The 26,095-nt window shown below is 30.4% G+C and overlaps 2 protein-coding genes across 3 annotated transcripts in view; both read right to left on the bottom strand.

Moving 5' to 3' along the window:
* LOC133537310 (oocyte zinc finger protein XlCOF22-like) overlaps positions 1-26,095 on the bottom strand; it is a 340,825-nt gene that overhangs the window by 195,563 nt on the left and 119,167 nt on the right. The gene's annotated exons all lie outside the window — the stretch shown is intronic.
* LOC133537307 (oocyte zinc finger protein XlCOF6.1-like) overlaps positions 1-26,095 on the bottom strand; it is a 275,459-nt gene that overhangs the window by 167,757 nt on the left and 81,607 nt on the right. The window lies entirely within an intron of this gene.

Genomic DNA, 26,095 nt, shown 5'->3' with positions numbered 1-26,095 from the left:
AATAGTTATACACTAAACATGTAGTTATTACTCATACACTAAACATGTATTTAATATTTATACACTAAACATGTATTTAATATTAATACACTAAATATGTATTTATTATACATCCACTGAACATGTATTTAATATTCATAAACTAAATATATATTTAATATTAATACACTAAACATGTATTTAATATTAATACACTAAACATGTATTTAATATGTTTACACTAAACATGTATTTAATATTCATACACTAAACATGTATTTAATATTCATACACTAAACATGTATTTAATATTAATACAAAACACGTATTTAATTGTAATAAACTAAATATATATTTAATATTAATACACTAAACATGTATTTAATATTCATAAACTAAACATGTATTTAACATTTATACACTAAACATGTATTTAATATTCATACATTGAACATGTATTTAATATTTATACACTAAACATGTATTTAATATTCGTACACGAAACATGTATTTAATATTTATACACTAAACATGTATTTAATATTCATACATTAAACATGTATTTAATATTCATACACTAAACATGTATTTAATATTTATACACTAAACATGTATTTAATATTCATACACTAAACATGTATTTAATATTTATACAAAAACATGTATTTAATTTTAATAAACTAAACACATATTTAATATTAATACACTAGACATGTATTTAATATTTAAAAACTAAACATGTATTTAATATTCATACACTAAACATGTAGTTATTATTTATACACTAAACATGTATTTAATATTAATACAGTAAACATGTATTTAATATTAATACACTAAACATGTATTTAATATTAATACAAAAACATGTATTCAATTTTAATAAACTAAATATATATTTAATATTAATACACTAAACATGTATTTAATATTCATAAACTAAACATGTATTTAACATTCAAACACTAAACATGTATTTAATTTTAATAAACTAAACATATATTTAATATTAATACACTAAACATGTATTTAATATTTATACACTAAATATGTATTTAATATTCATACACCAAACATGTAGTTATTATTTATACACTAAACATGTATTTAATATTAATACAGTAAACATGTATTAAATGTTTATACACTAAACATGTATTTAATATTAATACAAAAACATGTATTTAATTTGAATAAACTAAATATATATTTAATATTAATACACTAAACATGTATTTAATATTATTACACTAAACGTGTATTTAATATTCATACACTAAAAGTGTATTTAATATTCATACACTAAACATTTGTTTAATATTAATACACTAAACATGTAGTTATTATTCATACACTAAACATGTATTTAATATTCATACACTAAACATGTATTTAATATTAATACACTAAATATGTATTTATTAAATATCCACTAAACATGTATTTAATATTCATAAACTAAATATATATTTAATATTAATACACTAAACATGTATTTAATATTAATACACTAAACATGTATTTAATATTTTTACGCTAAACATGTATTTAATATTCATACACTAAACATGTATTTAATATTCATACACTAAACATGTATTTAATATTAATACAAAAACATGTATTTAATTGTAATAAACTAAATATATATTTAATATTAATACACTAAACATGTATTTAATATTCATAAACTAAACATGTATTTAACATTTATACACTAAACATGTATTTAATATTCATACACTAAACATATAGTTATTATTTATACACTAAACATGTATTTAATATTAATACACTAAACATGTATTTAATATTAATACACTAAACATGTATTTAATATTTATATACTAAACATGTATTTAATATTAATACAAAAACATGTATTTAATTTTAATAAACTAAACATATATTTAATACTATTACACTAAACATGTATTTAATATTTATACACTGAACATGTATTTAATATTCATACACTAAACATTTAGTTATTATTTATACACTAAACATGTATTTAATATTAATACACTAAACATGTATTTAATATTAATACACTAAACATGTATTTAATATTAATACACTAAACATGTATTTAATATTTATACACTAATCATGTATTTCATATTCATACACTAAATATGTATTTAATATTTATACACTTAACATGTATTTATTATTTATACACTAAATATGTATTTAATATTCATACACTAAACATGTATTTAATATTAATACACTAAACATGTATTTAATATTCCTACACGAAACATGTATTTAATATTTATACACTAAACATGTATTTAATATTCATACATTAAACATGTATTTAATATTCATACACTAAACATATATTTAATATTTATACACTAAACATGTATTTAATATTCATACACTAAACATGTATTTAATATTTATACACTAAACATGTATTTAATATTTATACACTAAATATGTATTTAATATTCATACACTAAACATGTATTTAATATTAATACACTGAACATGTATTTAATAATCATATACTAAACGTATATGTAATCATATACTAATCATATATTTAATATTCATTTAGTAAACATGTATTTATTATCCTCTAAATAAGGCACACTTGGAAATAATGAATTTCTTTATGCATGCAGTTGCGGCAGAAGTCCACAGGAGGGCGCACGTTCCCTCTTAATAAGTCCGGTCCTCTCCGTCTCTCTATCTCTCTTTTTCCTTTTTTTTTGTTTCTTTTATTATTTTTACATAAGTTTGGTTTCTCATACACTTATATTTTTACACTAAACATGTATTTAATATTAATACATTAAACATGTATTTAATATTTATACACTAAACATGTATTTAATATTCATACACTAAACATGTATTTAATATTCATACACTAAACATATAGTTATTATTTATACACTAAACATGTATTTAATATTAATACACTAAACATGTATTTAATATTAATACACTAAACATGTATTTAATATTTATACACTAAACATGTATTTAATATTAATACAAAAACATGTATTTAATTTTAATAAACTAAACATATATTTAATACTATTACACTAAACATGTATTTAATATTTATACACTGAACATGTATTTAATATTCATACACTAAACATTTAGTTATTATTTATACACTAAACATGTATTTAATATTAATACACTAAACATGTATTTAATATTAATACACTAAACATGTATTTAATATTTATACACTAATCATGTATTTAATATTAATACACTAATCATGTATTTAATATTTATACACTAAATATGTATTTAATATTTATACACTTAACATGTATTTATTATTTATACACTAAAAGTGTATTTAATATTCATACACTAAACATGTGTTTAATATTAATACACTAAACATGTAGTTATTATTCATACACTAAACATGTATTTAATATTCATACACTAAACATGTATTTAATATTAATACACGAAATATGTATTTATTATATATCCACTAAACATGTATTTAATATTCATAAACTAAATATATATTTAATATTAATACACTAAACATGTATTTAATATTAATACACGAAACATGTATTTAATATTTTTACGCTAAACATGTATTTAATATTCATACACTAAACATGTATTTAATATTCATACACTAAACATGTATTTCATATTAATACAAAAACATGTATTTAATTGTAATAAACTAAATATATATTTAATATTAATACACTAAACATGTATTTAATATTCATAAACTAAACATGTATTTAACATTTATACACTAAACTTGTATTTAATATTCATACACTAAACATATAGTTATTATTTATACACTAAACATGTATTTAATATTAATACACTAAACATGTATTTAATATTAATACACTAAACATGTATTTAATATTTATACACTAAACATGTATTTAATATTAATACAAAAACATGTATTTAATTTTAATAAACTAAACATATATTTAATACTATTACACTAAACATGTATTTAATATTTATACACTGAACATGTATTTAATATTCATACATTAAACATTTAGTTATTATTTATACACTAAACATGTATTTAATATTAATACACTAAACATGTGTTTAATATTAATACACTAAACATGTATTTAATATTTATACACTAATCATGTATTTAATATTAATACACTAATCATGTATTTCATATTTATACACTAAATATGTATTTAATATTTATACACTTAACATGTATTTATTATTTATACACTAAATATGTATTTAATATTCATACACTAAACATGTAATTAATATTCATACATTAAACATGTATTTAATATTTATACACTAAACATGTATTTAATATTCCTACACGAAACATGTATTTAATATTTATACACTAAACATGTATTTAATATTCATACATTAAACATGTATTTAATATTCATACACTAAACATATATTTAATATTTATACACTAAACATGTATTTAATATTCATACACTAAACATGTATTTAATATTTATACACTAAACATGTATTTAATATTCATACACTAAACATATATTTAATATTCATACACTAAACATGTATTTAATATTCATACACTAAACATGTATTTAATATTTATACACTAAATATGTATTTAATATTCATACACTAAACATGTATTTAATATTAATACACTGAACATGTATTTAATAATCATATACTAAACGTGTATGTAATCATATACTAATCATATATTTAATATTCATTTAGTAAACATGTATTTATTATCCTCTAAATAAGGCACACTTGGAAATAATGAATTTCTTTATGCATGCAGTTGCGGCAGAAGTCCACAGGAGGGCGCACGTTCCCTCTTAATAAGTCCGGTCCTCTCCGTCTCTCTACCTCTCTTTTTCCTTTTTTTTTGTTTCTTTTATTTTTTTTACATAAGTTTGGTTTCTCATACACTTATATTTATACACTAAACATGTATTTAATATTAATACACTAAACATGTATTTAATATTTATACACTAAATATGTATTTAATATTAATACAAAAACATGTATTTAATTTTAATAAACTAAACATATATTTAATATTCATACACTAAACATGTATTTAACATTTATACACTAAACATGTATTTAATATTAATACACTAAACATGTATTTAATATTAATACACTAAACATGTATTTAATATTAATACAAAAACATGTATTTAATTTTAATAAACTAAACATATATTTAATATTAATACACTACACATATATTTAATATTAATACAAAAACATGTATTTAATTTTAATAAACTAAACACATACTTAATATTAATACACTAAACATGTATTAAATATTCATACACTAAACATGTATTTAATATTCATTCAATAAACATGTAGTTATTATTCTTACACTTAATATGTATTTAATATTAATACAAAAACATGTATTTAATTTTAATAGACTAAACATATATTTAATATTCATACACTAAACATGTATTTAATATTCATAAACTAAACATGTATTTAACATTCATACACTAAACATGTATTTAATATTTATACACTAAACCTGTAGTTATTATTCATACACTAAACATGTATTTAATATTAATACACAAAACCTGTATTTAATACTTATACACTAAACATCTATTTAATATTAATACAAAAACATTTATTTAATTTTAATAAAGTAAACACATATTTAATATTAATACACTAAACATGTATTTAATATTTATACACTAAACATGTATTTAATATTAATACACTAAATATTTATTTATTATTTATCCAATAAACATGTATTTAATATTTATACACTAAACATGTAATTAATATTCATACATTAAACATGTATTTAATATTTATACACTAAACATGTATTTAATATTAATACACTAAACATGTATTTAATATTTATACACAAACATGTATTTAATATTCATACACTAAACATGTATTTAATATTAATACACTAAACATGTATTTAATATTCATACACTAAACATGTATTTAATATTAATACACTGAACATGTATTTAATAATCATATACCAAACATATATGTAATTATATACTAATCATATATTTAATATTCATACAGTAAACATGTATTTATTATCCTCTAAATAAGGCACACTTGGAAATAATGAATTTCTTTATGTGTGCAATTGCGGCAGAAGTCCACAGGAGGGCGCAAGTTCCCTCTTAATATGCCCGGTCCTCTCCGTCTCTCTCTCACTCTCTTTTTCCTTTTTTTTGTTTCTTTTATTTATTTTTTTTACATAAGTTTTGTTACTCATATACTTATATTTATACACTAAACATGTATTTAATATTCATACATTAAAAATGTATTTAATATTCATACACTAAACATGTAATTAATATTCATACATTAAACATGTATTTAATATTTATACACTAAACATGTATTCAATATTCGTACACGAAACATGTATTTAATATTCATACACTAATCATGTATTTAATATTAATACACTAATCATGTATTTAATATTTATACACTTAACATGTTTTTAATATTTATACACTAAATATGTATTTAATATTCATACATTAAAAATGTATTTAATATTCATACACTAAACATGTATTTAAAATTCATACATTAAACATGTATTTAATATTTATACACTAAACATGTATTTAATATTCGTACACGAAATATGTATTTAATATTTATACACTAAACATGTATTTAATATTCATACATTAAACATGTATTTAATATTCATACACTAAACATGTATTTAATATTTATACACTAAACATGTATTTAATATTAGTACAAAAACATGTATTTAATTTTAATAAACTAAACATATATTTAATATTCATACACTAAACATGTATTTAACATTTATACACTAAACATGTATTTAATATTAATACACTAAACATGTATTTAATATTAATACACTAAACATGTATTTAATATTAATACAAAAACATGTATTTAATTTTAATAAACTAAACATATATTTAATATTAATACACTAAACATGTATTTAATATTAATACAAAAACATGTATTTAATTTTAATAAACTAAACACATATTTAATATAAATACACTAAACATGTATTAAATATTCATACACTAAACATGTATTTAATATTCATTCAATAAACATGTAGTTATTATTCTTACACTTAATATGTATTTAATATTAATACAAAAACATGTATTTAATTTTAATAAACTAAACATTTATTTAATATTAATACACTAAACATGTATTTAATATTGTTACACTAAACGTGTATTTACTATTTATACACTAAAAGTGTATTTAATATTAATACACTAAACATGTATTTAATATTTATACACTAAACATGTATTTAATATTAATACAAAAACATGTATTTAATTTTAATAAACTAAACATATATTTAATATTATTAAACTAAACATGTATTTAATATTTATACACTGAACATGTATTTAATATTCATACACTAAACATTTAGTTATTATTCATACACTAAACATGTATTTAATATTTATACACTAATCATGTATTTAATATTAATACACTAATCATGTATTTAATATGTATACACTAAATATGTATTTAATATTTATACACTTAACATGTATTTAATATTTATACACTAAATATGTATTTAATATTCATACATTAAAAATGTATTTAATATTCATACACTAAACATGTATTTAATATTCATACATTAAACATGTATTTAATATTTATACACTAAACATGTATTTAATATTCGTACACGAAATATGTATTTAATATTTATACACTAAACATGTATTTAATATTCATACATTAAACATGTATTTAATATTCATACACTAAACATGTATTTAATATTTATACACTAAACATGTATTTAATATTCATACACTAAACATGTATTTAATATTAATACAAAAACATGTATTTAATTTTAATAAACTAAACATATATTTAATATTATTACACTAAACATGTATTTAATATTTATACACTGAACATGTATTTAATATTCATACACTAAACATTTAGTTATTATTCATACACTAAACATGTATTTAATATTAATACACTAAACATGTATTTAATATAATACACTAAACATGTATTTAATATTAATACACTAAACATGTATTTAATATTTATACACTAATCATGTATTTAATATTAATACACTAATCATGTATTTAATATTTATACACTAAATGTGTATTTAATATTTATACACTTAACATGTATTTAATATTTATACACTAAATATGTATTTAATATTCATACATTAAAAATGTATTTAATATTCATACACTAAACATGTATTTAATATTCATACATTAAACATGTATTTAATATTTATACACTAAACATGTATTTAATATTCGTACACGAAACATGTATTTAATATTTATACACTAAACATGTATTTAATATTCATACATTAAACATGTATTTAATATTCATACACTAAACATGTATTTAATATTTATACACTAAACATGTATTTAATATTCATACACTAAACATGTATTTAATATTTACACACTAAACATGTATTTAATATTTATACACTAAATATGTATTTAATATTCATACACTAAACATGTATGTAATATTAATACACTGAACATGTATTTAATAATCATATACTAAACGTATATGTAATCATATACTAATCATATATTTAATATTCATACAGTAAACATGTATTTATTATCCTCTAAATAAGGCACACTTGGAAATAATGAATTTCTTTATGCGTGCAGTTGCGGCAGAAGTCCACAGGAGGGCGCACGTTCCCTCTTAATAAGTCCGGTCCGCTCCGTCTCTCTTTCTCTCTTTTTCCTTTTTTTTTGTTTCTTTTATTTTTTTTTTATATGTTTGGTTTCTCATACACTTATATTTATACACTAAACATGTATTTAATATTAATACACTAAACATGTATTTAATTATACACTAAACATGTATTTAATATTAGTACAAAAACATGTATTTAATTTTAATAAACTAAACATATATTTAATATTCATACACTAAACATGTATTTAACATTTATACACTAAACATGTATTTAATATTAATACACTAAACATGTATTTAATATTTATACACTAAACATGTATTTAATATTAGTACAAAAACATGTATTTAATTTTAATAAACTAAACATATATTTAATATTAATACACTAAACATGTATTTAATATTCATAAACTAAACATGTATTTAACATTCATACACTAAACATGTATTTAATATTTATACACTAAACCTGTAGTTATCATTCATACACTAAACATTTATTTAATATTAATACACTAAACCTGTATTTAATATTTATACACTAAACATGTATTTAATATTAATACAAAAACATTTATTTAATTTTAATAAAGTAAACACATATTTAATATTAATACACTAAACATGTATTTAATATTAATACACTAAATATTTATTTATTATTTATCCACTAAACATGTATTTAATATTTATACACTAAACATGTATTTAATATTAATACAAAAACATGTATTTAAGTTTAATACACTAAACATGTATTTAATATTTATACACTAAACATATATTTAATATTAATACACTAAACATGCATTTAATATTCATACACAAACATATATTTAATATTCATACACTAAACATGTATTTAATATTAATACACTAAACATGTATTTAACATTTATACACTAAACATGTATTTAATATTAATACACTAAACATGTATTTAATATTTATACACTAAACATGTATTTAATATTAGTACAAAAACATGTATTTAATTTTAATAAACTAAACATATATTTAATATTAATACACTAAACATGTATTTAATATTCATAAACTAAACATGTATTTAATATTTATACACTAAACATGTATTTAATATTCATACATTAAACATGTATTTAATATTCATACACTAAACATCTATTTAATATTTATACACTAAACATGTATTTAATATTCATACACTAAACATGTATTTAATATTTATACAAAAACATGTATTTAATTTTAATAAACTAAACATATATTTAATATTAATACACTAAACATGTATTTAATATTCATACACTAAACATGTAGTTATTATTTATACACTAAACATGTATTTAATATTAATACAAAAAACATGTATTTAATATTAATACACTAAACATGTATTTAATATTAATACAAAAACATGTATTTAATTTTAATAAAATAAATATATATTTAATATTAATACACTAAACATGTATTTAATATTCATAAACTAAACATGTATTTAACATCTATACACTAAGCATGTATTTAATATTAATACACTAAACATGTATTTAATATTAATACAAAAACATGTATTTAATTTTAATAAACCAAACACATATTTAATATAAATACACTAAAAATGTATTAAATATTCATACACTAAACATGTATTTAATATTCATTCAATAAACATGTAGTTATTATTCTTACACTTAATATGTATTTAATATTAATACAAAAACATGTATTTAATTTTAATAAACTAAACATTTATTTAATATTAATACACTAAACATGTATTTAATAGTTATACACTAAACATGTATTTAATATTCATACACTAAACATGTATTTAATATTAATACACTAAACATGTATTTAATATTTATACACTAGACATGTATTTAATATTAATACAAAACATGTATTTAATTTTAATAAACTAAATATATATTTAATATTAATACACCAAACATGTATTTAATATTCATAAACTAAACATGTATTTAACATTCATACACTAAACATGTATTTAATATTTATACACTAAACATGTATTTAATATTAATACAAAAACATTTATTTAATTTTAATAAAGTAAACACATATTTAATATTAATACACTAAACATGTATTTAATATTTATACACTAAACATGTATTTAATATTTATACACTAAACATGTATTTAATATTAATACACCAAATATTTATTTATTATTTATCCACTAAACATGTATTTAATATTTATACACTAAACATGTATTTAATATTAATACACTAAACATATATTTAATATTAATACACTAAACATGTATTTAATATTTATACACAAACATCTATTTAATATTCATACACTAAACATGTATTTAATATTCATACACTAAACATGTATTTAATATTCATACACTAAACATGTATTTAATATTAATACACTGAACATGTATTTAATAATCATATACCAAACATATATGTAATTATATACTAATCATATATTTAATATTAATACACTAAACATGTATTTAATATTCATTCAATAAACATGTAGTTATTATTCTTACACTTAATATGTATTTAATATTAATACAAAAACATGTATTTAATTTTAATAAACTAAACATTTATTTAATATTAATACACTAAACATGTATTTAATATTGTTACACTAAACGTGTATTTACTATTTATACACTAAAAGTGTATTTAATATTAATACACTAAACATGTATTTAATAGTTATACACCAAACATGTATTTAATATTCATACACTAAACATGTATTTAATATTTATACACTAGAGATGTATTTAATATTAATACAAAACATGTATTTAATTTTAATAAACTAAATATATATTTAATATTAATACACCAAACATGTATTTAATATTCATAAACTAAACATGTATTTAACATTCATACACTAAACATGTATTTAATATTTATACACTAAACATGTATTTAATATTAATACAAAAACATTTATTTAATTTTAATAAAGTAAACACATATTTAATATTAATACACTAAACATGTATTTAATATTTATACACTAAACATGTATTTAATATTTATACACTAAACATGTATTTAATATTAATACACCAAATATTTATTTATTATTTATCCACTAAACATGTATTTAATATTTATACACTAAAAATGTATTTAAAATTTCTACACTAAACATGTATTTAATATTCATACACGAAACATGTATTTAATATTTATACACTAAACATGTATTTAATATTTATACATTAAACATGTATTTAATATTCATACACTAAACATGTATTTAATATTCATACACTAAACATGTATTTAATTTTTAATAAACTAAACATATATTTAATATTAATACACTAAACATGTATTTAATATTTATACACTAAACATGTATTTAATATTCATACACTAAACATGTAGTTATTATTCATACACTAAACATGTATTTAATATTAATACAGTAAACATGTATTAAATATTTATACACTAAACATGTATTTAATATTTATTCAATAAATATGTAGTTATTATTCTTACACTTAATATGTATTTAATATTAATACAAAAACATGTATTTAATTGTAATAAACTAAATATATATTTAATATTAATACACTAAACATGTATTTAATATTCATAAACTAAACATGTATTTAATATTCATACACTAAACATGTAGTTATTATTTATACACTAAACTTGTATTTAATATTAATACAGTAAACATGTATTAAATATTTATACACTAAACATGTATTTAATATTAATACAAAAACATGTATTTAATTTTAATAAACTAAATATATATTTAATATTAATACACTAAACATGTATTTAATATGTTTACACTAAACTTGTATTTAATATTCATATACTAAAAGTGTATTTAATATTCATACACTAAACATGTATTTAATATTCATACACTAAACATGTATTTAATATTTATACAGTAAACATGTATTGAATATTCACACACTAAACATGTATTTAATATTATACACTAAACATGCATTTAATATTCATACACTAAACATGTATTTAATATTTATACACTAAACATATATTTAATATTAATACAAAAACATGTATTTAATTTTAATAAACTAAACATATATTTAATATTATTACACTAAACATGTATTTAATATTTATACACTGAACATGTATTTAATAGTTATACACTAAACATGTAGTTATTACTCATACACTAAACATGTATTTAATATTTATACACTAAACATGTATTTAATATTAATACACTAAATATGTATTTATTATATATCCACTAAACATGTATTTAATATTCATAAACTAAATATATATTTAATATTAATACACTAAACATGTATTTAATATTAATACACTAAACATGTATTTAATATGTTTACACTAAACATGTATTTAATATTCATACACTAAACATGTATTTAATATTCATACACTAAACATGTATTTAATATTAATACAAAACACGTATTTAATTGTAATAAACTAAATAGATATTTAATATTAATACACTAAACATGTATTTAATATTCATAAACTAAACATGTATTTAACATTTATACACTAAACATGTATTTAATATTCATACATTGAACATGTATTTAATATTTATACACTAAACATGTATTTAATATTCGTACACGAAACATGTATTTAATATTTATACACTAAACATGTATTTAATATTCATACATTAAACATGTATTTAATATTCATACACTAAACATGTATTTAATATTTATACACTAAACATGTATTTAATATTCATACACTAAACATGTATTTAATATTTATACAAAAACATGTATTTAATTTTAATAAACTAAACACATATTTAATATTAATACACTAGACATGTATTTAATATTTAAACACTAAACATGTATTTAATATTCATACACTAAACGTGTATTTAATATTCATACACTAAACATGTATTTAATATTATACACTAAACATGTATTTAATATTCATACACTAAACATGTATTTAATATTTAAACACTAAACATGTATTTAATATTCATACACTAAACATGTAGTTATTATTTATACACTAAACATGTATTTAATATTAATACAGTAAACATGTATTTAATATTCATACATTAAAAATGTATTTAATATTCATACACTAAACATGTATCTAATATTCATACATTAAACATGTATTTAATATTAATACACTAAACATGTATTTAATATTCGTACACGAAACATGTATTTAATATTAATACAAAAACATGTATTTAATTTTAATAAACTAAACATATATTTAATATTAATACACTAAACATGTATTTAATATTTATACACTAAACATGTATTTAATATTAATACACTAAATATGTATTTATTATATATCCACTAAACATGTATTTAATATTCATAAACTAAACATTTATTTAATATTCATACACTAAACGTGTATTTAATATTCATACACTAAACATGTATTTAATATTAATACAAAAACGTGTATTTAAGTTTAATAAACTAAACATATATTTAATATTAATAAATTAAACAATGTTTTAATATTTATACAAAAACATGTATTTAATTTTAATAAACTAAACATATATTTAATATTATGACACTAAACATGTATTTAATATTTATACACTAAACATGTATTTAATATTCATACACTAAACATTTAATTATTATTCATACACTAAACATGTATTTAATATTAATACACTAAACATGTATTTAATATTAATACACTAAACATCCATCCATCCATCCATCATCTTCCGCTTATCCGAGGTCGGGTCGCGGGGGCAGCAGCCTAAGCAGGGAAGCCCAGACTTCCCTATCTCCAGCCACTTCGTCCAGCTCTTCCCGGGGGATTCAGAGGCGTTCCCAGGCCAGCCGGGAGACATAGTCTTTCCAACGTGTCCTGGGTCTTCCCCGTGGCCTCCTACCAGCTGGACGTGCCCTAAACACATCCCTAGGGAGGCGTTCGGGTGGCATCCTGACCAGATGCCCGAACCACCTCATCTGGCTCCTCTCGATGTGGAGGAGCAGCGGCTTTACTTTGAGCTCCCCCCGGATGGCAGAGCTTCTCACCCTATCTCTAAGGGAGAGCCCCGCCACACGGCGGAGGAAACTCATTTGGGCCGCTTGTACCCGTGATCTTATCCTTTCGGTCATGACCCAAAGCTCATGACCATAGGTGAGGATGGGAACGTAGATCGACCGGTAAATTGAGAGCTTTGCCTTCCGGCTCAGCTCCTTCTTCACCACAACGGATCGATACAACGTCCGCATTACTGAAGACGCCGCACCGATCCGCCTGTCGATCTCACGATCCACTCTTCCCCCACTCGTGAACAAGACTCCTAGGTACTTGAACTCCTCCACTTGGGGCAGGGTCTCCTCCCCAACCCGGAGATGGCACTCCACCCTTTTCCGGGCGAGAACCATGGACTCGGACTTGGAGGTGCTGATTCTCATTCCGGTCGCTTCACACTCGGCTGCGAACCGATCCAGTGAGAGCTGAAGATCCCGGTCAGATGAAGCCATCAGGACCACATCATCTGCAAAAAGCAGAGACCTAATCCCGTGGCCACCAAACCGGAACCCCTCAACGCCTTGACTGCGCCTAGAAATTCTGTCCATAAAAGTTATGAACAGAATCGGTGACAAAGGACAGCCTTGGCGGAGTCCAACCCTCACTGGAAAAGTGTCCGACTTACTGCCAGCAATGCGGACCAAGCTCTGACACTGATCATACAGGGAGCGGACCGCCACAATAAGACAGTCCGATACCCCATACTCTCTGAGCACTCCCCACAGGACTTCCCGAGGGACACGGTCGAATGCCTTCTCCAAGTCCACAAAGCACATGTAGACTGGTTGGGCAAACTCCCATGCACCCTCAAGAACCCTGCCGAGAGTATAGAGCTGGTCCACAGTTCCACGACCAGGACGAAAACCACACTGTTCCTCCTGAATCCGAGGTTCGACTATCCGGCGAAGCTTCCTCTCCAGTACACCTGAATAAACCTTACCGGGAAGGCTGAGGAGTGTGATCCCACGATAGTTGGAACACACCCTCCGGTCCCCCTTCTTAAAGAGAGGGACCACCACCCCGGTCTGCCAATCCAGAGGTACCGCCCCCGATGTCCACGCGATGCTGCAGAGTCTTGTCAACCAAGACAGCCCCACAGCATCCAGAGCCTTAAGGAACTCCGGGCGGATCTCATCCACCCCCGGGGCCTTGCCGCCGAGGAGCTTTTTAACTACCTCAGCGACCTCAGCCCCAGAAATAGGAGAGTCCACTACAGATTCCCCAGGCACCGCTTCCTCAAAGAAAGACGTGTTGGTGGGATTGAGGAGGTCTTCGAAGTATTCCCTCCACCGATCCACAACATCCGCAGTCGAAGTCAGCAGAACACCATCCGCACCATACACGGTGTTGATAGTGCACTGCTTCCCCTTCCTGAGGCGGCGTATGGTGGTCCAGAATCGCTTCGAAGCCGTCCGGAAGTCGTTTTCCATGGCTTCCCCGAACTCTTCCCATGTCCGAGTTTTTGCCTCCGCGACCGCTAAAGCTGCACACCGCTTGGCCCGTCGGTACCCGTCCACTGCCTCCGGAGTCCTATGAGCCAAAAGAACCCGATAGGACTCCTTCTTCAGCTTGACGGCATCCCTCACTGCTGGTGTCCACCAACGGGTTCTGGGATTACCGCCACGACAGGCACCAACAACCTTGCGGCCACAGCTCCAATCAGCCGCCTCGACAATAGAGGTTCGGAACATGGTCCACTCGGACTCAATGTCCCGCACCTCCCTCGTGACATGTTCAAAGTTCTCCCGGAGGTGTGAATTGAAACTCTCTCTGACAGGAGACTCTGCCAGACGTTCCCAGCAGACCCTCACAATGCGTTTGGGCCTGCCAGGTCTGTCCGGCATCCTCCCCCACCATCGCAGCCAACTCACCACCAGGTGGTGATCGGTAGAAAGCTCCGCCCCTCTCTTCACCCGAGTGTCCAAAACATAAGGCCGCAAATCCGATGACACAACTACAAAGTCAATCATGGAACTGCGGCCTAGGGTGTCCTGGTGCCAAGTGCACATATGGACACCCTTATGTTTGAACATGGTGTTTGTTATGGACAATCCGTGACAAGCACAGAAGTCCAATAACAAAACACCACTCGGGTTTAGATCCGGGCGGCCATTCTTCCCAATCACGCCTCTCCAGGTTTCACTGTCGTTGCCAACATGAGCGTTGAAGTCCCCCAGTAGGACAAGGGAATCACCCGTGGGAGCACTTTCCAGTACTCCCTCGAGTGTACCCAAAAAGGGTGGGTACTCTGAACTGCCGTTTGGTACGTAAGCACAAACAACAGTCAGGACCCGTCCCCCCACCCGAAGGCGAAGGGAAGCTACCCTCTCGTCCACTGGGTTGAACTCAAACGTGCAGGCTTTGAGCCGGGGGGCAACCAGAATTGCCACCCCAGCCCGTCGCCTCTCACTGCCGGCAACGCCAGAGTGGAAGAGGGTCCAGTCCCTCTCGAGAGAACTGGTTCCAGAGCCCTTGCTGTGCGTCGAGGTGAGTCCGACTATATCCAGCCGGAACTTCTCTACCTCGCGCACTAGCTCAGGCTCCTTCCCCCCCAGTGAGGTGACGTTCCACGTCCCAAGAGCTAGCTTCTGTAGCCGAGGATCAGACCGCCAAGTGCCCTGCCTTCGGCTGCCGCCCAGCTCACAATGCACCCGACCTCTATGGCCCCTCCTATGAGTGGTGAGCCCATTGGAGGGGTGACCCACGTTGCCTCTTCGGGCTGTGCCCGGCCGGGCCCCATGGGAGCCGGGCCTGGCTCCAGAGGGGGGCCCCGGTGACCCACGTCCGGGCGAGGGAAATCTGGGTTCATTTCGTTGTAATTCCATAGAAGTCTTTGAGTCTTTGAGCTGCTCTTTGTCTGATCACTCACCTAGGACCTGTTTGTCTTGGTAGACCCTACCAGGGGGCATGAAAGCCCCCAGACAACATAGCTCCTAGGATCATTGGGACACGCAAACTCCTCTACCACGGTAAGGTAGCAGCTCAGAGAGGAGTATTAATACACTAAACATGTATTTAATATTAATACAAAAATATGTATTTAATTTTAATAAACTAAACATATATTTAATATTAATACACTAAACATGTATTTAATATTAATACACTAAACATGTATTTAATATTAATACAAAAATATGTATTTAATTTTAATAAACTAAACATATATTTAATATTAATACACTAAACATGTATTTAATATTAATACACTAAACATGTATTAAATATTTATACACTAAACATGTATTTAATATTCATTCAATAAACATGTAGTTATTATTCTTACACTTAATATGTATTTAATATTAATACAAAAACATGTATTTAATTTTAATAAACTAAACATATATTTAATATTTTTACACTAAACGTGTATTTAATATTTATACACTAAACGTGTATTTAATATTCATACACTAAACATGTATTTAATATTAATACACTAAACATGTATTTAATATTTATACACTTAACATGTATTTAATATTAATACAAAAACATGTATTTAATTTTAATAAACTTAATATATATTTAATATTAATACACTAAACATGTATTTAATATTCATAAACTAAACATGTATTTAACATTCATACAGTAAACCTGTATTTAATATTCATAAACTAAACATGTATTTAACATTTATACACTAAACATGTATTTAATATTTATACACTAAACATGTATTGGAGGCGTGATTGGAAAGAATGGTTGCCCGGATCTAAACCCGAGTGGTGTTTTGTTATTGGACTTTTGTGCTTGTCACGGATTGTCCATAACGAACAGCATGTTCAAACATAAGGGTGTCCATATGTGCACTTGGCACCAGGACACCCTAGGCCGCAGTTCCATGATCGACTTTGTAGTTATGTCATCGGATTTGCGGCCTTATGTTTTGGACACTCGAGTGAAGAGAGGGGCGGAGCTTTCTACCGATCACCACCTGGTGGTGAGTTGGCTGCGATGGTGGGGGAGGATGCCGGACAGACCTGGGAGGCCCAAACGCATTGTGAGGGTCTGCTGGGAACGTCTGGCAGAGTCTCCTGTCAGAGAGAGTTTCAATTCACACCTCCGGGAGAACTTTGAACATGTCACGAGGGAGGTGCGGGACATTGAGTCCGAGTGGACCATGTTCCGAACCTCTATTGTCGAGGCGGCTGATTGGAGCTGTGGCCGCAAGGTTGTTGGTGCCTGTCGTGGCGGTAATCCCAGAACCCGTTGGTGGACACCAGCAGTGAGGGATGCCGTCAAGCTGAAGAAGGAGTCCTATCGGGTTCTTTTGGCTCATAGGACTCCGGAGGCAGTAGACGGGTACCGACGGGCCAAGCGGTGTGTAGCTTTAGCGGTCGCGGAGGCAAAAACTTGGACATGGGAAGAGTTCGGGGAAGCCATGAAAAGCGAATTCCGGACGGCTTCGAAGCGATTCTGGACCACCATACGCCGCCTCAGGAAGGGGAAGCAGTGCACTATCAACACCGTGTATGGTGCGGATGGTGTTCTACTGACTTCGACTGCGGATGTTGTGGATCGGTGGAGGGAGTACTTCGAAGACCTCCTCAATCCCACCAACACGTCTTCCTTTGAGGAAGCGGTGCCTGGGGAATCTGTAGTGGACTCTCCTATTTCTGGGGCTGAGGTCGCTGAGGTAGTTAAAAAGCTCCTCGGCGGCAAGGCCCCGGGGGGTGGATGAGATCCGTCCGGAGTTCCTTAAGGCTCTGGATGCTGTGGGGCTGTCTTGGTTGACAAGACTCTGCAGCATCGCGTGGACATCGGGGGCGGTACCTCTGGATTGGCAGACCGGGGTGGTGGTCCCTCTCTTTAAGAAGGGGGACCGGAGGGTGTGTTCCAACTATCGTGGGATCGCACTCCTCAGCCTTCCCGGTAAGGTTTATTCTGGTGTACTGGAGAGGAGGCTTCGACGGATAGTCGAACCTCGGATTCAGGAGGAACAGTGTGGTTTTCGTCCTGGTCGTGGAACTGTGGACCAGCTCTATACTCTCGGCAGGGTTCTTGAGGGTGCATGGGAGTTTGCCCAACCAGTCTACATGTGCTTTGTGGACTTGGAGAAGGCATTCGACCGTGTCCCTCGGGAAGTCCTGTGGGGAGTGCTCAGAGAGTATGGGGTACGGGTCTGTCTTATTGTGGCAGTTCGCTCCCTGTATGATCAGTGCCAGAGCTTGGTCCGCATTGCTGGCAGTAAGTCGGACACGTTTCCAGTGAGGGTTGGACTCCGCCAAGGCTGTCCTTTGTCACCGATTCTGTTCATAACTTTTATGGACAGAATTTCTAGGCGCAGCCAAGGCGTTGAGGGGATCTGGTTTGGTGACTGCAGGATTAGGTCTCTGCTTTTTGTAGATGATGTGGTCCTGATGGCTTCTTCTGACCGGGATCTTCAGCTCTCACTGGATCGGTTCGCAGCCGAGTGTGAAGCGACCGGAATGAGAATCAGCACCTCCAAGTCCGAGTCCATGGTTCTCGCCCGGAAAAGGGTGGAGTGCCATCTCCGGGTTGGGGAGGAGACCCTGCCCCAAGTGGAAGAGTTCAAGTACCTAGGAGTCTTGTTCACGAGTGGGGGAAGAGTGGACCGTGAGATCGACAGGCGGATCGGTGCGGCGTCTTCAGTAATGCGGACCTTGTATCGATCCGTTGTGGTGAAGAAGGAGCTGAGCCGGAAGGCAAAGCTCTCAATTTACCGGTCGATCTACGTTCCCATCCTCACCTATGGTCATGAGCTTTGGCTCATGACCGAAAGGATAAGATCACGGGTACAAGCGGCCCAAATGAGTTTCCTCCGCCGTGTGGCGGGGCTCTCCCTTAGAGATCAATCAATCAATCAATGTTTACTTATATAGCCCTAAATCACTAGTATCTCAAAGGGCTGCACAAACCACCACGACATCCTCGGTAGGCCCACATAAGGGCAAGGAAAACTCACACCCAGTGGGACGTCGGTGACAATAATGACTATGAGAACCTTAGAGAGGAGGAAAGCAATGGATGTCGAGCGGGTCTAACATGATACTGTGAAAGTTCAATCCACAATGGATCCAACACAGTCGCGAGAGTCCAGTCCAAAGCGGATCCAACACAGCAGCAGGTGAGAAGCTCTGCCATCCGGGAGGAACTCAAAGTAAAGCCGCTGCTCCTTCACATCGAGAGGAGCCAGATGAGGTGGTTCGGGCATCTGGTCAGGATGCCACCCGAACGCCTCCCTCGGGATGTGTTTAGGGCACGTCCAGCTAGTAGGAGGCCACGGGGAAGACCCAGGACACGTTGGGAAGACTATGTCTCCCGGCTGGCCTGGGAACGCCTCGGGATCCCCCGGGAAGAGCTGGACGAAGTGGCTGGAGATAGGGAAGTCTGGGCTTCCCTGCTTAGGCTGCTGCCCCCGCGACCCGACCTCGGATAAGCGGAAGATGATGGATGCATGTGTGCATGACTTATTCAAAGGGAGAACAGCACACTTTCACGTATGGCGTCTACCATTAAAGGGGAACATTATCACCAGACCTATGTAAGAGTCAATATATACCTTGATGTTGCAGAAAAAAGACCATATATTTTTTCAACCGATTTCCGAACTCTAAATGGGTGAGTTTTTGGCGAATTAAACGCCTTTCTGTTTATCCCTCTCTGAGCGACGACGTCAGAACGTGAAGTCACATCGGTACTCAACGCCATTTTTCCCTACCACATCACACGCACCGTGTCAAATCGGCTCTGTTATTTTCCGTTTTTTCGACTGTTTTCCGGTACCTTGGAGACATCATGCCTCGTCAGTGTGTTGTCGGAGGCTGTAACAACACCATCAGAGACGGATTCAAGTTGATTTACGTAGAATGTGCATTGATTAGCACGGCATGCTAATCGATGCTAACATGCTATTTAGGCTAGCTTTATGTACATATTGCAGCATTATGCCTCATTTGCAGCTTTATTTGCATCCAGCCTTTCTCTCCAACCACATTTAATGCCAAACAAACACATACCAATCGACGGATTTAAGTTGCTCCAGTGTTAAGAGATGCGAAAGTCCCTTGTTTGGTTTTTACCGGCGATGCTATGACAGAGATGGCACAGAGATGGCAAGAATGTCTAGATATCCTGCAACACTCAAAGCAGATGCATTACCAACAATAAAGTCAACGAAATCACAAAGGTGAGTTTTGTTGATGTTATTGACTTATGTGCTAATCAGACATATTTGGTCGCGGCATGACTGCCAATCGATGCTAACATGCTATTTAGGCTCGCTCTATGTACATTTGAAACTATATTTACATCCAGCGTTTCCTTCCACCCACATTTAATGCCAAACAAACACTTACCAATCGACGGATTTAAGTTGCTCCAGTGTCAATGCGAAAGTCCTGATCGTTTGGTCCGCACATTTTACCGGCGATGCTAACGCAGACATGGCCGAATAGCGTCAATAGCTATTCGCTCAATAGCTTCAGTTTCTTTTTCAATTTCGTTTTCGCTATCTGCCTCCATACTCCTACCATCCATTTTAATACATGCATAATCTGTTGAATCGCTTCAGCCGCTGAAATCCGAGGCTGAATCCGAGCTAATGTCGCTATGTCTTGCTATGGTATCCGCTATTGTTTGTTTGTATTGGCAGCACTTTATGACGTCACAGGAAAATGAACAGTAACTTCGAGAGAGCGAAAATAAGGCACTTTAAAGCTTTTTTTTTTAGGGATATTCTGAGACGGGTAAAATTTTGAAAAAAACTTCAAAAAATAAAATAAGCCACTGGGAACTGATTTTTATTGGAGTTAACGATTTTGAAATTGTGATTAAGTTCCCCTTTAAGGATTGCAGGAATGACTTTTACGATGTTTTTATATGAATAAGGTGGATTGGACGTTGGCCTGGGAAGACATTCCCCTGAAGGTCTTCTTCATGTGTCAGCTGGAAGTACCCTGACTGTTGTGAGGGGAAACTGATGAGATTGTGAGATCATATGTTGGTGCAAGACAATGTCTCATGTGACTGAGCAAAGCTGGACTTTTATCAAGAATGTTTGTTTTCTCCTGTCCCGCAGACCTCGATGAAGAACATCTTCCTCGTGAGCAGTAGGAGGAACCACAGTCCCCCCACATTCATGAGGACGAAGAGGTACCATATTCCCAACACATCAAAGACGGAGGAGAGGAGCCACAGCCCCCCCACATTAAAGAGGAACATGAGACGCCACAGACCCATAATGTTAAACTGACCCTTCACATTAAAGGGCAAGCGGAGGACCCACTGAACTTACACATCAAAAATAAAGAGGAGGACCCACTGACCCCTCACATTAAACAGGAAGAGGAGGACCCACTGAACCCTCACATTAAAGAGGAAGAGGAAGACCAAGATACGCCGCACATTAAAGAGGAAGAGGAGGACCAAGAGCCGCCGCACATTAAAGAGGAAGAGGAGGAAGAGGGCATCAGTCAGCCTAAATGGTTGGAGGAGTTCCCAGTGACTGGTGTCCCTGTGAAGAGTGAAGATGATGAGGTGAAAGGTGAAAGTGAGGAGAGGGGAGGGGGGGAGCCTCCAAGCAGCAGCTCAACACAACACATGACAACAGAAGCTGATGGAGACCACTGTGGAGGATCACAAGCAGACAAGCTCTTAGCTCCACTATCAGATAGTGAGGACACAACGTCACACTCTCCTGACACTGATGATGAAGACTCTAAAGATGATAAGACATGTCACACTGACAACACTCACTTCACATCTTCTCTCTGTCACAAAACTTTTAAATACCAAAGTCGTCTGAAAAGACACATGAGGAGACACACATGGATTGAATCTGCTCTCATGAACGTGTGCTCTTTCTCCAGATATTTTATCACAATCTCGGGTGGGCACCATTATGCGTTTGCACATCGGGCAGCGTCCAGTTTTTATTTTGACCTCCACAGTTATCTGCCCAAAAGAGTATGCAAGGGGAAGAATCAAGAACAAAACATTTAATGAAGGTGCTTGCAACGTCCTGGGCCAATCTTCCAAATATCCCCTCCTGCCATAATATCACATAATCAGCTTGACCGTCGGCCCCCATTCGTGCAAATGTCTCATTAAAGACAATAAGGCGACTGACAAAGAAGCTCCGATTGGTCCCTTGAGATACTAGGTTTTTCTGTTGTATCTACGCGGTTATGTGTTAGTTGCTAGGTCCTGCCATGCGCGTAACAGCTTACTTATGGAACAAATTACAATATCGCATACACTAACATAAAGCATATCACCTAGGAACTCCAAAATTATTTTCAGCTCAGTTTTGACCAAAATTGAGTTACTGGGTTTTGCCTTTGGACGGGAGCACTAGAGAAAGACCTTTTTCTTGCTCAGAATGTGGTAAATGTTTAGTAACAAGTCAACATTATGACATTACACATGAGAACGCACTGGGGAGATAAACCTTTTATCTGTTCACTCTGTGGTAAAAGTTTTGCACAAAGTCACAATTTGAAAAGACACATGAGAACACACACTGGAGAAAAACCTTTTTCCTGTTCAATCTGTGGTAAATGTTTTACACAAAGTCGATATTTGAAAGTACACAAGAGAACACACACTGGTGAAAAATCACATTCCTGTTCAATCTGCAACAGAAGCTTTTGTGACTGATCAAAGCTTGTAAGACACATGAGAAGACACCCAGGAGAGAAAGTGTTGAGTTGCAGTGTGTGTGGTGAAAGATTGTCTTCTAAGTACCAGTGTAAAAAACACAAGTGTGCTGGTGAGAACAGCAGCAGCAAATGAAACTGCAGGATTTGAAATAAACTGTCCAGACTTTCATTTTGACTTTCTAACAACATCAGCACATATAACATGTGTGACATTGTTGTTTGTCTAACAATCTGTTTAATATGAGTCTACATTTATAAATTACATAGTTTGAAATTTGAAAATATTACATATTTGTATTTCTAATTGTTAATGATCCCATAGATTATCACCTTTATATGATATACATATGTACTGGTTCACATCTGAAACATCTTCTGGACCACTTCAGGAAGCATATTATTATTTACTTTATACATCATTTGAACAGTTGTCTTTTATACAATTTTAAAATGTGTGACTTTATGAATCATTTGTTGGGTCTCTATAATCTATTTTATTCATTATCGTTATTACTCAGTATTATGATGATTGTTTTGTGATTGTTTTGTATGTATGTCTCCAGACCTTTATGCAACATACAAGTGAGAGAAAATAGCTGATTTTTATTTTGTGAAAGGATGGTTTTGTTTTCACAAACTTACATATGTGGATGTATCAAATAAATCCAGTATTGTGTTTTAAAAAAGGTTTTAATGTTTTTTTTCTCTTTTTCAACATCCCCAAAACAACATCAATATCAGTCAAAGTTTGGAGTGTCAAGCCAAAGCCAATATTGTACATCATCCCACAGATATTTACTTTGCATACATTCTTAAAATAAACTGTTTATTGTGTTTCCCAATCACAGAACCAACAATTGTTGTCTTCAATTGCAAAAAAAACCATCCTAAATATTATTTTAAGTGGTCACTTCACTTCCATCTTTTTTTTTCTTAGATTAACTCTTTTGCCTCAGAAAGAATGGAAACTTTTAAGTATTTTTTTGTTCCAGAGAAAATAAGAAGAAGAAGAAATAGAAAATAATTAAAAGAGACGCTGTGAAGGTTTCAGGGAGAAGGAGACGGCACAGAGACTGGGAAAAGCTTATAGCCTGGGGCGTCTTTATTTTAACAAGGATATATATATATATATATATATATATATACAATAATATTTCAATATAATTTATTTATACAATATTATTATATATATATATATATATATATATATATATATATATATGTGTATGTCAAATCTGATGTGTATGTAACAAAGATGAAATGGGTGCAAGACTATGTGTGGAATTTAACGGGAGGTGTTATTTACCGCAAGTGTTGGAGGTGCGTGTTGAGAGGAGCTGAGCGGTCAGGCGCGGGCAAGGCAGGTAGGGAAGTCCAAGGCGGAAGCGTGGTCGAGAGGCAGGAGAGAGTCGTCGTTTGTCCGGGGGCGAGCAAGGGAACGAAAACCAGGAAGCCAGAGGAAGACAAGGGGAATCCAAAAAGGCACACGACACACAGCGTGGTTCGGGAACGCACACAAGGAGCTGCGGGGTGAGGAAAGACACGACAATTAACGCATGGGAAAAAGGCACAGAGATCAGGATCAAAAATTCAACTAGGATGCTGGAGACGAGCTTACGGTACAGTTGCTACGTTCTGGCA

The sequence above is a fragment of the Nerophis ophidion genome, linkage group LG18 (assembly GCF_033978795.1).
Source record: "Nerophis ophidion isolate RoL-2023_Sa linkage group LG18, RoL_Noph_v1.0, whole genome shotgun sequence".
Taxonomy (NCBI): Eukaryota; Metazoa; Chordata; class Actinopteri; order Syngnathiformes; family Syngnathidae; genus Nerophis; species Nerophis ophidion.
This window is presented reverse-complemented; position numbering and strand designations above follow the sequence as displayed.